The following is an 11,973-nucleotide window of genomic DNA, read 5'->3' as shown; positions in this document are numbered from 1 at the left end:
GTTATATTTCAAATAATAATAGTTCCAACGCAGTAAAGTTATTTATTCATTTCCCAAGAAAGAAATTATATGTGTTTTGTTTGATGAATTCATCAAAATGTTCAACACATTTCTAAGTAATGGCGATGTCAAACATATTGTTGTCATATTAATGGGAAATATGAATATTATTCAAGGTACATTTACATTTTTTTGTCTTCAACATACTAAAGCGGCTTTTATATATAATAACACATATATTTTACACACATAAACCTGACTACAAAAGAAATATCTCCAGGTGAATATCAACTACAAGCTTGGTTTAATTTCACTAAAGTTAAGATTAATCCGAACTTTCCAGAAGCAGTGTCTTACAAAGACAGGCTTGTGCCATATAAGTATTTCATAATCTATTTTCGAAAAAAAGTATTTCATAATCAAGTGGCCGAAATATTATGATAATTACAACTTTGAGTTTAATTTTCTTTATTGTTGATTGAATCTGATGTAGTTCTAACTCAAATAATGAATGTGTTAATTTAGCGTTTAAATGTTGGCGTACAAGATGAATTTTTCATTCTTTTCCCTCGCACAAACATTAAAAATGTATTGAAGTGCAAATAAGTATGTTATTCTCACTTTTAATTATTATATTTTTCTGGAAAGTTTTTTAATCCATCTATTTATTATTTACAATTTACTATATTCATTGTGCTTGGCACGGTAGAGGAAACTGTCGGCACTGATGATTGGGTCTGTCATGACCGCAACTATCACACAGCTGCATACTCTGACGAATAACTCTTTTTTTGTCCAAACTGTGAACAACACATCAAGTATACCACAAGGTAAACTTCAATTAACTTTGTATTTTAATTAATTTGATTTATATTCAATTTGTTTTTGCATTCATGTTTCCTGCAGGTATAAGCTGCAGATTAAAGTAATAATATTGCCTCTACATCATTTGTCATTTTTGACCGAGATGGTTGTTTTCTTCTCAATCAAAAAAGCAAAGAAATTCTTGAAAAAATGGAAAAGGTGAACATATCCATGTAAACACAACTTCGTTTAAATTTATTAATAAATTAATAACATACTGATTTTCTTCGTTTGTTTCCACAAAAGATAGAATGGTTCCATGACACACACTCTCAAAGAAATACGTGATTTAGTTCACAAACAATTTCTGGTCATGGTTGAAGCGAAGGACAAATTCGGAAGGACATTTTATTCAGCGTTTAACGTTCAAAAAATTTGCAAAGACCAATATATTATATTGTTTATACATGGTTGTTTAGCTAATTTAAAAAATATTGATTATGCTATGATTAAATCATGTAATTGTGATTACTTATATTTGATGTGACCATTGAAGGCTTTTGAACTTGGCTACGAGAGCTCTAACGCCTCATGATCTTTGATGCTACTTTACTATAAGGCGTTTATCAAGGCTCACGTCAATAAAACAATGGAAAAGACTTTGAAGGATAAATTTTCAAAGTTGTTTGCAAATTTTTTGTAATGAATCTTTGGTTTCTAACTTCCTTTGAATCTTCAGTAATTTACCGTGACGAAACTTTAAGAATGATTCATTATTACAAATGAATGTCTATTATAATGCATCTTTCTTCATTTAGTCAATCTACGAAATAAAAGTTGAATAGCTTACAAAAGATGTAAAAGCCACACCGCCGACATTATGTATTTGAATCGTCGTACTATTCGAGATCAACTTCACAAAGGTTTACCTCTATTTTTTAGTCCAAAAACTTAATATTTTAGAATTTTTTTACTCTACATAAAGAGATTATTAGAATTAGCGACTACAACAAACACGAAATAAACACAATAACCTCAAATATACAAATGGAATAAAGAAAAAATATAAATATTTAAAATAAAAAGAATGTAACTTATAGTAAATTTTCAATTCCCCCGTGCAAGGCACAAGTCATATACTAGGCAGGCTATGTTTTTGTAGGATTAGTATACTGCTTTGAAGATTTTTTCGTATGGCATAATATCGAAGGTTTAATAGCATCTAGGCACCAATATAAGATACACTTGCAGACTAGAACAAGGGGATTTAAATATAATGAAAGTATGGTTCCTTTGCGTGAGCTAAAGTTTGACAACGTGCATGATGTTTTTAACCCCGACTTCGATGAGAGATACTTTGTTGGTAAGTAAATCTCTTGATTTAAATAATTTCACGTAGGTTATCACTTGCAAGCATTTACATTAACAAGAAAACATATGTCATGGGCGAAATTACACACGTCAGAAACTATCAAGGATATGAGCGGAATGGAGTGGCGACCAATATCAGAGACATTGAAATCGAATCTCAAGTGTAAGTTAGCGTTTATCATGATAAACTGGAAAAAAAAGATTTTTAACTGGCGAAAATAAAATTAAGCGACATTTATTAATTAATTTCACAGGAAAAAATTTAAATGTTTTTTATACGGCGAATTTGTCAACGATTTGCATGCAATCCTAAGTGCAGGAGATAACAAACATGTTGTGTTATCATATTACTGGGAGCAGTAACAAGGCATCAAGGTATATTAAATAATTTTGATCTAAATTCTAAAATAAACTTCTGTATAAAACACCAACATGTTCAATTTGTATATAACATCCAACCACTAAAAAAATTTGCAGGGAAATATCAGTTTACTGCAGGGTTAAAATGCACTACAGTAATGTTCAATCCTAACATTTCTATAGCAGTGTGCTACAGAGACAGGTTTGTCCGTACAAAATATTCCATAGTCGTTTTATTTTTAGAGCAAAGAGAGATTCATTAATAATCAAAAGAGGGAACAACCCAAAAAGATAGGAGAAAGAAAAACCACCAAGCCAAACAAGAAGAAAAAAAAAAACCACCCAAAAAAATGAAAGAAAAACATTCCTAACACCTAGAAGGAAAACTCTCTTTAATAACTGCGGCCAACCCTCGAACGACATCTTCATCACTACCAGGGAAAGACATTCCTACAAACTTAGCAAGACACAAAGCTTTCCTAGCTCACGTGAAATAAGGGCCTCGATGGAGACGGAGGACTAGGCGGGGCCGAGGCAATAGTGAGAGACACACTCATATTTACGAGGGCAGCCCCTAGGCTTCCGAGAACTCTCCAAGCTGCGTTGCGCCTCTTTAATTTTCTAAGGCCAATCGCGATGATGAGGCCTCGGAGGTGAAAAATCAAGAGCAGGATCATCAGCAGCGCCAACAACATCGACCTCAAGGGTATCTTCCTCCCTCACAAAAACTTAACAAGCATCCACAAAATCTTGAACACCCCTGATAGGATCGGAGCCAACAACAGAACAAGCACCAGCCTCAAAGCAAGAATGTGATGCACGATAAAGGGCAAGCCCATCACACCTCAAAGAACCAACATCATAAGCAAAAGAGACCGGAACCGACAAAATATTTCATAATCGTTTGAACAAGTTTTAATGACAATTTCAACTAAAAGTTATTTCTTTGCAGGTTATTTGAGTGTGACGCAGTTTCTACTCAAGTAATGAACGTGCTGATTAAAAATTTAAAAGTTACTGAAGAAGATGAGTTCCTCAAGCAATTTCCACGCACAAACATTGGAAATTTGGTTGCGTGCATATCAATATGTTTTTCTCACTTTTTATTTAATTTAACAAAAGTTAATATTCACTCAAAATTTTAATTAATAATTTCATTAACTCTTATATTCCTTAAAATTTTTATACCATTAATTATTTTTAAAAAACCGGAGCATGATTCTTCTTTTGACTACAAAACGTATTTTTTTAAAATAATTAACGAGGATATAATTTTCGAAGCACAAATTTAAAATTAAATAATAAGTAATTAAAATTACTAATCACATATTTAATGCTTTTAAAAATGCATTAAATTGAAATGAATTATGAGAATTTCATTGTAAAGTAATATTCAGTTAAATTTTAAAAAATTATAGCATTAACTCTTATAAACTTTAATTAGTTTTAATTAATTTTAATTTTGAAATTGATAATAGGAAAATTAGTGCGAGCAATGATTGAATCATTTTTGGCGGATTAAGCAAATTGGTTTGCTACTGCGGAACATTGATTGAATCATTAAGCATACATTTAAATTTTCATTCATTTTTTTTATAATTCAAAATTAAATGCATTAATTACGTTCATTTATTTTTTAAATTTATTCTTCCAAATTAGTTTTAATTCCTTAATTACGTTCATTTATTTTTTACAATTCATGATTTCAAATTTCACATACTGACTATAAAATAAATTAATATAAATCTCATCTTTCTTTTCATTTTTAAATTAAATATAAAATGAATTTTTGAAAAACAAATACCCCATGGAAGTTTAAATTGCCATACACAAATTAAAGAATTACTATTTAAAAAACAATAATTAATTATTAAATTAAAGCATTTACTTGAATTAAATTATGAGAAATTTATTACATATTAATACTCAGTCAAAATTTCAATTAATTATACCATTAATACTGAGTAAATATTAGGAGTACATATATTTAGTTTTTAAAATTAATGATAACAAATTTAATGCATTAATTACGTTAATTTGTTGTTAAAAAATCATTCTTCCAACTTAGTCAATTCTGTAATTACGTCCATTTATTTTTAACAATTAATGATTTAAATTTCACATAAAGATTGAAAAATAATTTAATACAATTACTCATATTTATTATTACAACGTACAATGATATTCATTGTGTATGCCGCGATTGAGAAAATTATGAGCAGTGATGATTGGTTTTACCATGACTGCAAATGTCACGGAGCAGTATCCTCTAATGGAGCACTTTATTACTGTTCGAAATGTAACATCCACATAAATCCTACCACACCGTAAACTCCAATTAACATAATTTAAATAATTTGATTCATATTCAATTTATTTAATAATTTATGTTTACATAGGTACAAGCTGTTACTTAATGTTGCCGATAATACTGGATCTGCAACGTTGACAATTTTTTATCGCGATGGTTGTGCTTTGCTCAATAACAAAAACAAGGAAATACTAAAAAAATGAAAAAGGTGAACATGTACATGTAAATATCACTACTTCTTAATTTCACAATCAACTGATAAGATATTAATTTTTTTTCATTTTATTTTAAATTAATATAGAACTACTGCATGGAATACCCCTCCCCAAAGAAATTAGTGATTTGGCGCACAAGCAAATTATGTTCAAGGTTGAAAGAAATGACAACTTCGAAAGAAAGTTTAAATCAGCATTTAACGTCCTCAAAATTTGCATAGCTCCGAACATAATTTCAAAGTTCAAATCAAAGGTTAAATTTCATACTCTAATTCCAAAATCATGGTTGTTTGTAACTACACTTATGAATTTCTCAACAAATATTACATGACATTATAACCATATATTTTTATTGTGAACACCTCAGGATTTAGAACTTGCCGTTGAGAGTTCTAAAGCCTAATGCTCAAATGATGTCATTTAACAATAAGGAGTTTTTTCACCTTTTAAGTGTAACCTCACGTTTTTTTCAGCTACAAGAACCTAACACCACAATCGAACATTTACCATTATTCAAAAGTTTTGTCATTTTGATCCAATAACTGAATGACACGTATTCAAATGCATTTATGATCATTTTTATTTTAATTAAATTAAATGCTTATTTTCTGATTTGGCAATATATCATTTGTTGTTTGTGTAAAAAATATTTACACTGACGGTGCATTTTCATTAAATTTTTATAATATTTATGCTTTATAAATCAATATTTATTTGATTTAACTAAAAGCATCATTATTTTTTTATTTAATTTTTTCTGTAGACTTGATTTTTTTTAAAAGAGTATTTTAGATTTAAGTTTAAAGTTAATATGTTTGTTTAAAAAAAACTTTTTAAATTCAGATTTTAATATGTTGTAATATGGTTCTAATATATACTCTTAATCTAAGGGTTTATGACCTTATATATATCATTTACTTTTTAACAATTATATGTATCCTCATTAATTTAATTAATAAAAACCGAATCTTCATTTCCTTTTTTAGAATAAACCGTATATTCAAAAAAATCTAAGTTGAATATCTACTCCTTATTAGTTTCAAAAAAATAATCTACTCCTTATTATAAGGGATTATGACTTTATCTATTTCCTTTTAAAAATTAACTATATCCTCATTAATTCTATTTTTTTAACATATTAGAATTGGATTTGCATATATTTTAGTCCACGTATTGTTTTTTTTTTTTTGAAAAAAATGATTAAGTTGAATAATACACGAATCCAATTAAGGGAGTGATATTCTTCCTTAATGATAGAAGATATGCTTTAAATAAATAAAATATTGTTTAATTTTTAAGGGGTTTATAAGAGAACCAAACAATGCACTACTCCAAATAAAATAACAAAATGAAAAGTCATAAAAAGAAATCTATATATATATATGTAAAGCACACTTGTGTTTTTGCATGCAATTAATGTATTAAACCATAAAAGCTCACATACCTTTATATTAAATACATTAAAAAATAAAAAATTTAATAAACTAAAAACTGAAAAAAATTGTATTATAAAAACTTATTCAACTACTTATATTAAATAACAACATTCCTAGACTAAAAATTGACTTGAGCTTTGCATTTGACAAATTTAAAAAATAAAAAAAAACAAAATAATATTTATTAATAAATAATTTAGATAAAATACTTTTAAAATAAAAAAAAATCTATCAATATATATCTATCTATATTGTACTTGGGGCCCTTATTTCCCAAAGTAATTATTTATATATATATATATATATAATATTTGGTTTTTCCAAAAAAAAATATCTATCTATATTTATCTGTATCTATCTATCTATATCTATATCTACATATCTATCAATATCTATCTATATATATATATGTAAAGCTCACTTGAGCTATAAGTATTAAATGCATTAAACAATAAAGTTAAAAAAATTAAATTTCTATTCAACTTTCAAATATAATGTAACTTTTGAAACATCTCAATCATTTTGTTTTTTGACTTTACAAATGCCAATATGATGTAACCTTTGAATTAAATTATAATTTTTTATTAAATACATTAAATATAAAGATTGAAAACTGAAAGAAATTAACTAAAGACTATTTAGCTACCTATACTAAATAATACAAATATTTCTTTATTTCAGGAAAAAAATCATCAAGTATAAAAAAATACATTAAATCATATGGCAGTACTATATATTAAATAGTAAAAATAGAAAATACATTAAATAATAAAAAACTCATGTTTGTGTTAATTGTATTATCGATTAATTATAAATTTCAGTTACTTATAAGAAAATAGTTTATCCAATATTAATTAAAAAAAATTAGAATATTAATTATCAATCATAAATTGAAGGGGAGAAAATTAATATAAAACTAAGTAATATTTTGATATAAAAAAATATTGAGAGTTAAAATTAATTATAATAAATAATATTTATTAAAAATAATTAAGAAAAAGTAGTCTTTAAATAAAAAATGGCACTCTATCGGTATTTACCGTTAACTATAAATGTGTGAGTATTCGTTGAAAAAATTCTTAAAATATAATTTTTGATTTATTATATATTAGTAGAAATGTCTTGAGAAAGAATAACATAGTAAAATAACTATGACCAAAGTTGAATAAATTTAAGTCTAATAAATAATTCTTTACACTAAAAAATCATTTCTTATTATAAAAAGTTAAAATTACTTTATTGTGGATATAAAGTGTAAAAAATATGTCATTATAACTTATTTATGATATTAAAAACTTAGTACTTGAATATATTTCAAATTCACATAATGAATTTCTATATTTTCAAATGAATAAAATATTAAGACTACTTCAATACTAATTATTTAATATCAATTACAAGAGTCTAGAGAGAAATGCACGGTGTTTAATAACAAAGTTATTTCTCTTCAACATATATGAGACTATTGCTTGGTTTGTGTGTTTTGGTGGGTCAAGGGGAAGTGGAATGATTGTCGATATGATTTGGAACAGTTTGCTAGAGGCTTTGAGCGTATTGAATGGCCATGAAAACAAAAGATGCCATGAACAATGTATTGGCCGGGAGTCAACGTCAGCCACTGTTTTGAAGTTTAATGTGGATGGGGCGTCGAAAGGGAACCCAATGGTGAGTGGTATTGGCATGGTTTTGAGGGATCAAGAAGGGGAGGTTTCAGATTACTTTACAAAAAGAACTAAAATGTTGTGGGCTTTTGACGAAGGTTCAAGAAGTGTTACATGCTTTGTTATTTTTCCAGCAATTTAAATTTTCAAATGTGGTGGTTGAGAGTGATTCCTTCTTAGGGTTGGATGAGTGTCTAGGGGAGATAGGAGGTCAAGAAAATTGGAACATGTATTTAATCATATAGATCATTAGATGCCTATAATTCAGTGTGTTGGTGTGGTGCATGTATTGCGTCACTCTGACAAACTTTTTGGCAAATCAAGAGTGTGGTAGGGAACAACAGATATGAGTATGTTGTGATCAAAAGCAATTATCTAAATAAGAAGGTTGTTCTCATTTTTATTGTGTTTCAATACAGTTTTCTTTTTAAAAAACTATCAATTATTAAATTTGAGTAAACTCGAATTCTATTCAATGAAATGTCTCACCTCCATTATTATTTAATTTATTATATTATATGATTACACATATTTTAATATTTATATATTTATTAAAACTATAATAATCATATATTATTTTTAAAAATTATAAATAAACCCGTGCAACGCACGGGTATAATTTCTAGTACTTTTGTATTTCCTCCTCACTCTATGGTAGTCATCACTCAAGCCTTGAAACTTCACAATTGTGCAAAAGGAACAAAACGGTTAAAGCATTTATAACCATTAAAACCAATGACAAGTATATGTTTATGATAAACTAACGTTAAATAATAGTTTTTTTTTTTGAAATCTAATAATAGTTAATACTATAAATAATGTTAATTTAACTAACCAATGACAAGAATGGACATGGTGCCATCTGACTCAGGTTACCCATTTAAGTTTGAAAGATGTCAATTTTCGATCTGTCTGTGCTGTGTAATGACTATAAATAAAAGTTAAGGTCAGTCATTGTCCCATGTTAGCCCATACCTTTCTCGCCCAGTATTCACACATGGCCAATTTTATGTAGGTTTCTCAAGAGTAAGCTCAAGAAATTATCAGTTACCACTGTTGATATTAACATCATCACAAATGTCATGGGTTCGCTTACGAACGTTAAAACCGACAACTCATATGACCGAAATGGGATGCTCACGAAAATCAAAGAAATTGAGATTGAATCTGATGGGTGTATGTTTTATTATTTTACAAGATAAAAAAAATGTTATATTTCAAATAATAATAGTTCAAACGCAGTAAAGTTATTTATTCATTTCCCAAGAAAGAAATTATATGTGTTTTGTTTGATGAATTCATCAAAAAGTTCAACACATTTCTAAGTAATGGCGATGTCAAACATATTGTTGTCATATTAATGGGAAATATGAATATTATTCAAGGTACATTTACATTTTTTTGTCTTCAACATACAAAAGCGGCTTTTATATATAATAACACATATATTTTACACACATAAACCTGACTACAAAAGAAATATCTCCAGGTGAATATCAACTACAAGCTTGGTTTAATTTCACTAAAGTTAAGATTAATCCGAACTTTCCAGAAACAGTGTCTTACAAAGACAGGCTTGTGCCATATAAGTATTTCATAATCTATTTTCGAAAAAAAGTATTTCATAATCAAGTGGCCGAAATATTATGATAATTACAACTTTGAGTTTAATTTTCTTTATTGTTGATTGAATCTGATGTAGTTCTAACTCAAATAATGAATGTGTTAATTTAGCGTTTAAATGTTGGCGTACAAGATGAATTTTTCATTCTTTTCCCTCGCACAAACATTAAAAATGTATTGAAGTGCAAATAAGCACAAGCACCAGCCTTAAAGCAAGAATGTGATGCACGATAAAGGGCAAGCCCATCACACCTCAAAGAACCAACATCATAAGCAAAAGAGACCGGAACCGACAAAATATTTCATAATCGTTTGAACAAGTTTTAATGACAATTTCAACTAAAAGTTATTTCTTTGCAGGTTATTTGAGTGTGACGCAGTTTCTACTCAAGTAATGAACGTGCTGATTAAAAATTTAAAAGTTACTGAAGAAGATGAGTTCCTCAAGCAATTTCCACGCACAAACATTGGAAATTTGGTTGCGTGCATATCAGTATGTTTTTCTCACTTTTTATTTAATTTAACAAAAGTTAATATTCACTCAAAATTTTAATTAATAATTTCATTAACTCTTATATTCCTTAATTAATTTTAATTATACCATTAATTATTTTTAAAAAACCGGAGCATGATTCTTCTTTTGACTACAAAACGTATTTTTTTAAAATAATTAATGAGGATATAATTTTCGAAGAACAAATTTAAAATTAAATAATAAGTAATTAAAATTACTAATCACATATTTAATGCTTTTAAAAATGCATTAAATTGAAATGAATTATGAGAATTTCATTGTAAAGTAATATTCAGTTAAATTTTAATGTGTATGCCGCGATTGAGAAAATTATGAGCAGTGATGATTGGTTTTACCATGACTGCAAATGTCACGGAGCAGCATCCTCTAATGGAGCACTTTATTACTGTTCGAAATGTAACATCCACATAAATCCTACCACACCGTAAACTCCAATTAACATAATTTAAATAATTTGATTCATATTCAATTTATTTAATTATTTATGTTTACATAGGTACAAGCTGTTACTTAATGTTGCCGATAATACTGGATCTGCAACGTTGACAATTTTTTATCGCGATGGTTGTGCTTTGCTCAATAACAAAAACAAGGAAATACTAAAAAAATGAAAAAGGTGAACATGTAAATGTAAATATCACTACTTTTTAATTTCACAATCAACTGATCAGATATTAATTTTTTTTCATTTTATTTTAAATTAATATAGAACTACTGCATGGAATACCCCTCCCCAAAGAAATTAGTGATTTGGCGCACAAGCAAATTATGTTCAAGGTTGAAAGAAATGACAACTTCGAAAGAAAGTTTAAATCAGCATTTAACGTCCTCAAAATTTGCATAGCTCCGGACATAATTTCAAAGTTCAAATCAAAGGTTAAATTTCATACTCTAATTCCTAAATCATGGTTGTTTGTAACTACACTTATGAATTTCTCAACAAATATTACATGACATTATAACCATATATTTTTATTGTGAACATCTCAGGATTTAGAACTTGCCGTTGAGAGTTCTAAAGCCTAATGCTCAAATGATGTCATTTAACAATAAGGAGTTTTTTCACCTTTTAAGTGTAACCTCACGTTTTTTTCAGCTACAAGAACCTAACACCACAATCGAACATTTACCATTATTCAAAAGTTTTGTCATTTTGATTTTCATTTTGATCTATTATCACATATCGATCTCATTTATTTGCCTCTGAAACACCGTGCTTTGTAGCAACAACTACGTCGACAATGTTCTATTTATTTGCTCAAAAAACTTTAAACTTCAATCAAAACGAAACAAAAACAAATGTGCAAAAAAAAAAAACAACAAAACCAAACCACGTCACTCTGATTACCCAATAATATTATCAATATTTGATCAACAAATTTTAAACTTATATTCAAAATTAAAGTCCCCGTGCAAGGCACGAGTCATAAACTAGTAAACATTCGTTCACACTTAAATTCCAACTAGAGAGATAAAGAAATAGAATAGAGTGAGATGTAATGAGTATTGTCATAGGAAAATAATAGAATGAGTTGTCTAAATGACTCAATAAAAGTTTGGGTTAGAAAACTCATTATCCAAACACTTGGAGTTAAGTGAGTTGGAATTTCTATATTTAATTTTATTTATTAATTTATTTCCAACTCACTTATCTCTC

This window comes from Lotus japonicus, chromosome 3, assembly GCF_012489685.1.
Source record: "Lotus japonicus ecotype B-129 chromosome 3, LjGifu_v1.2".
NCBI lineage: Eukaryota > Viridiplantae > Streptophyta > Magnoliopsida > Fabales > Fabaceae > Lotus > Lotus japonicus.
The sequence above is the reverse complement of the archived record's forward strand: the minus strand, read 5'-3'. Positions refer to the sequence as shown.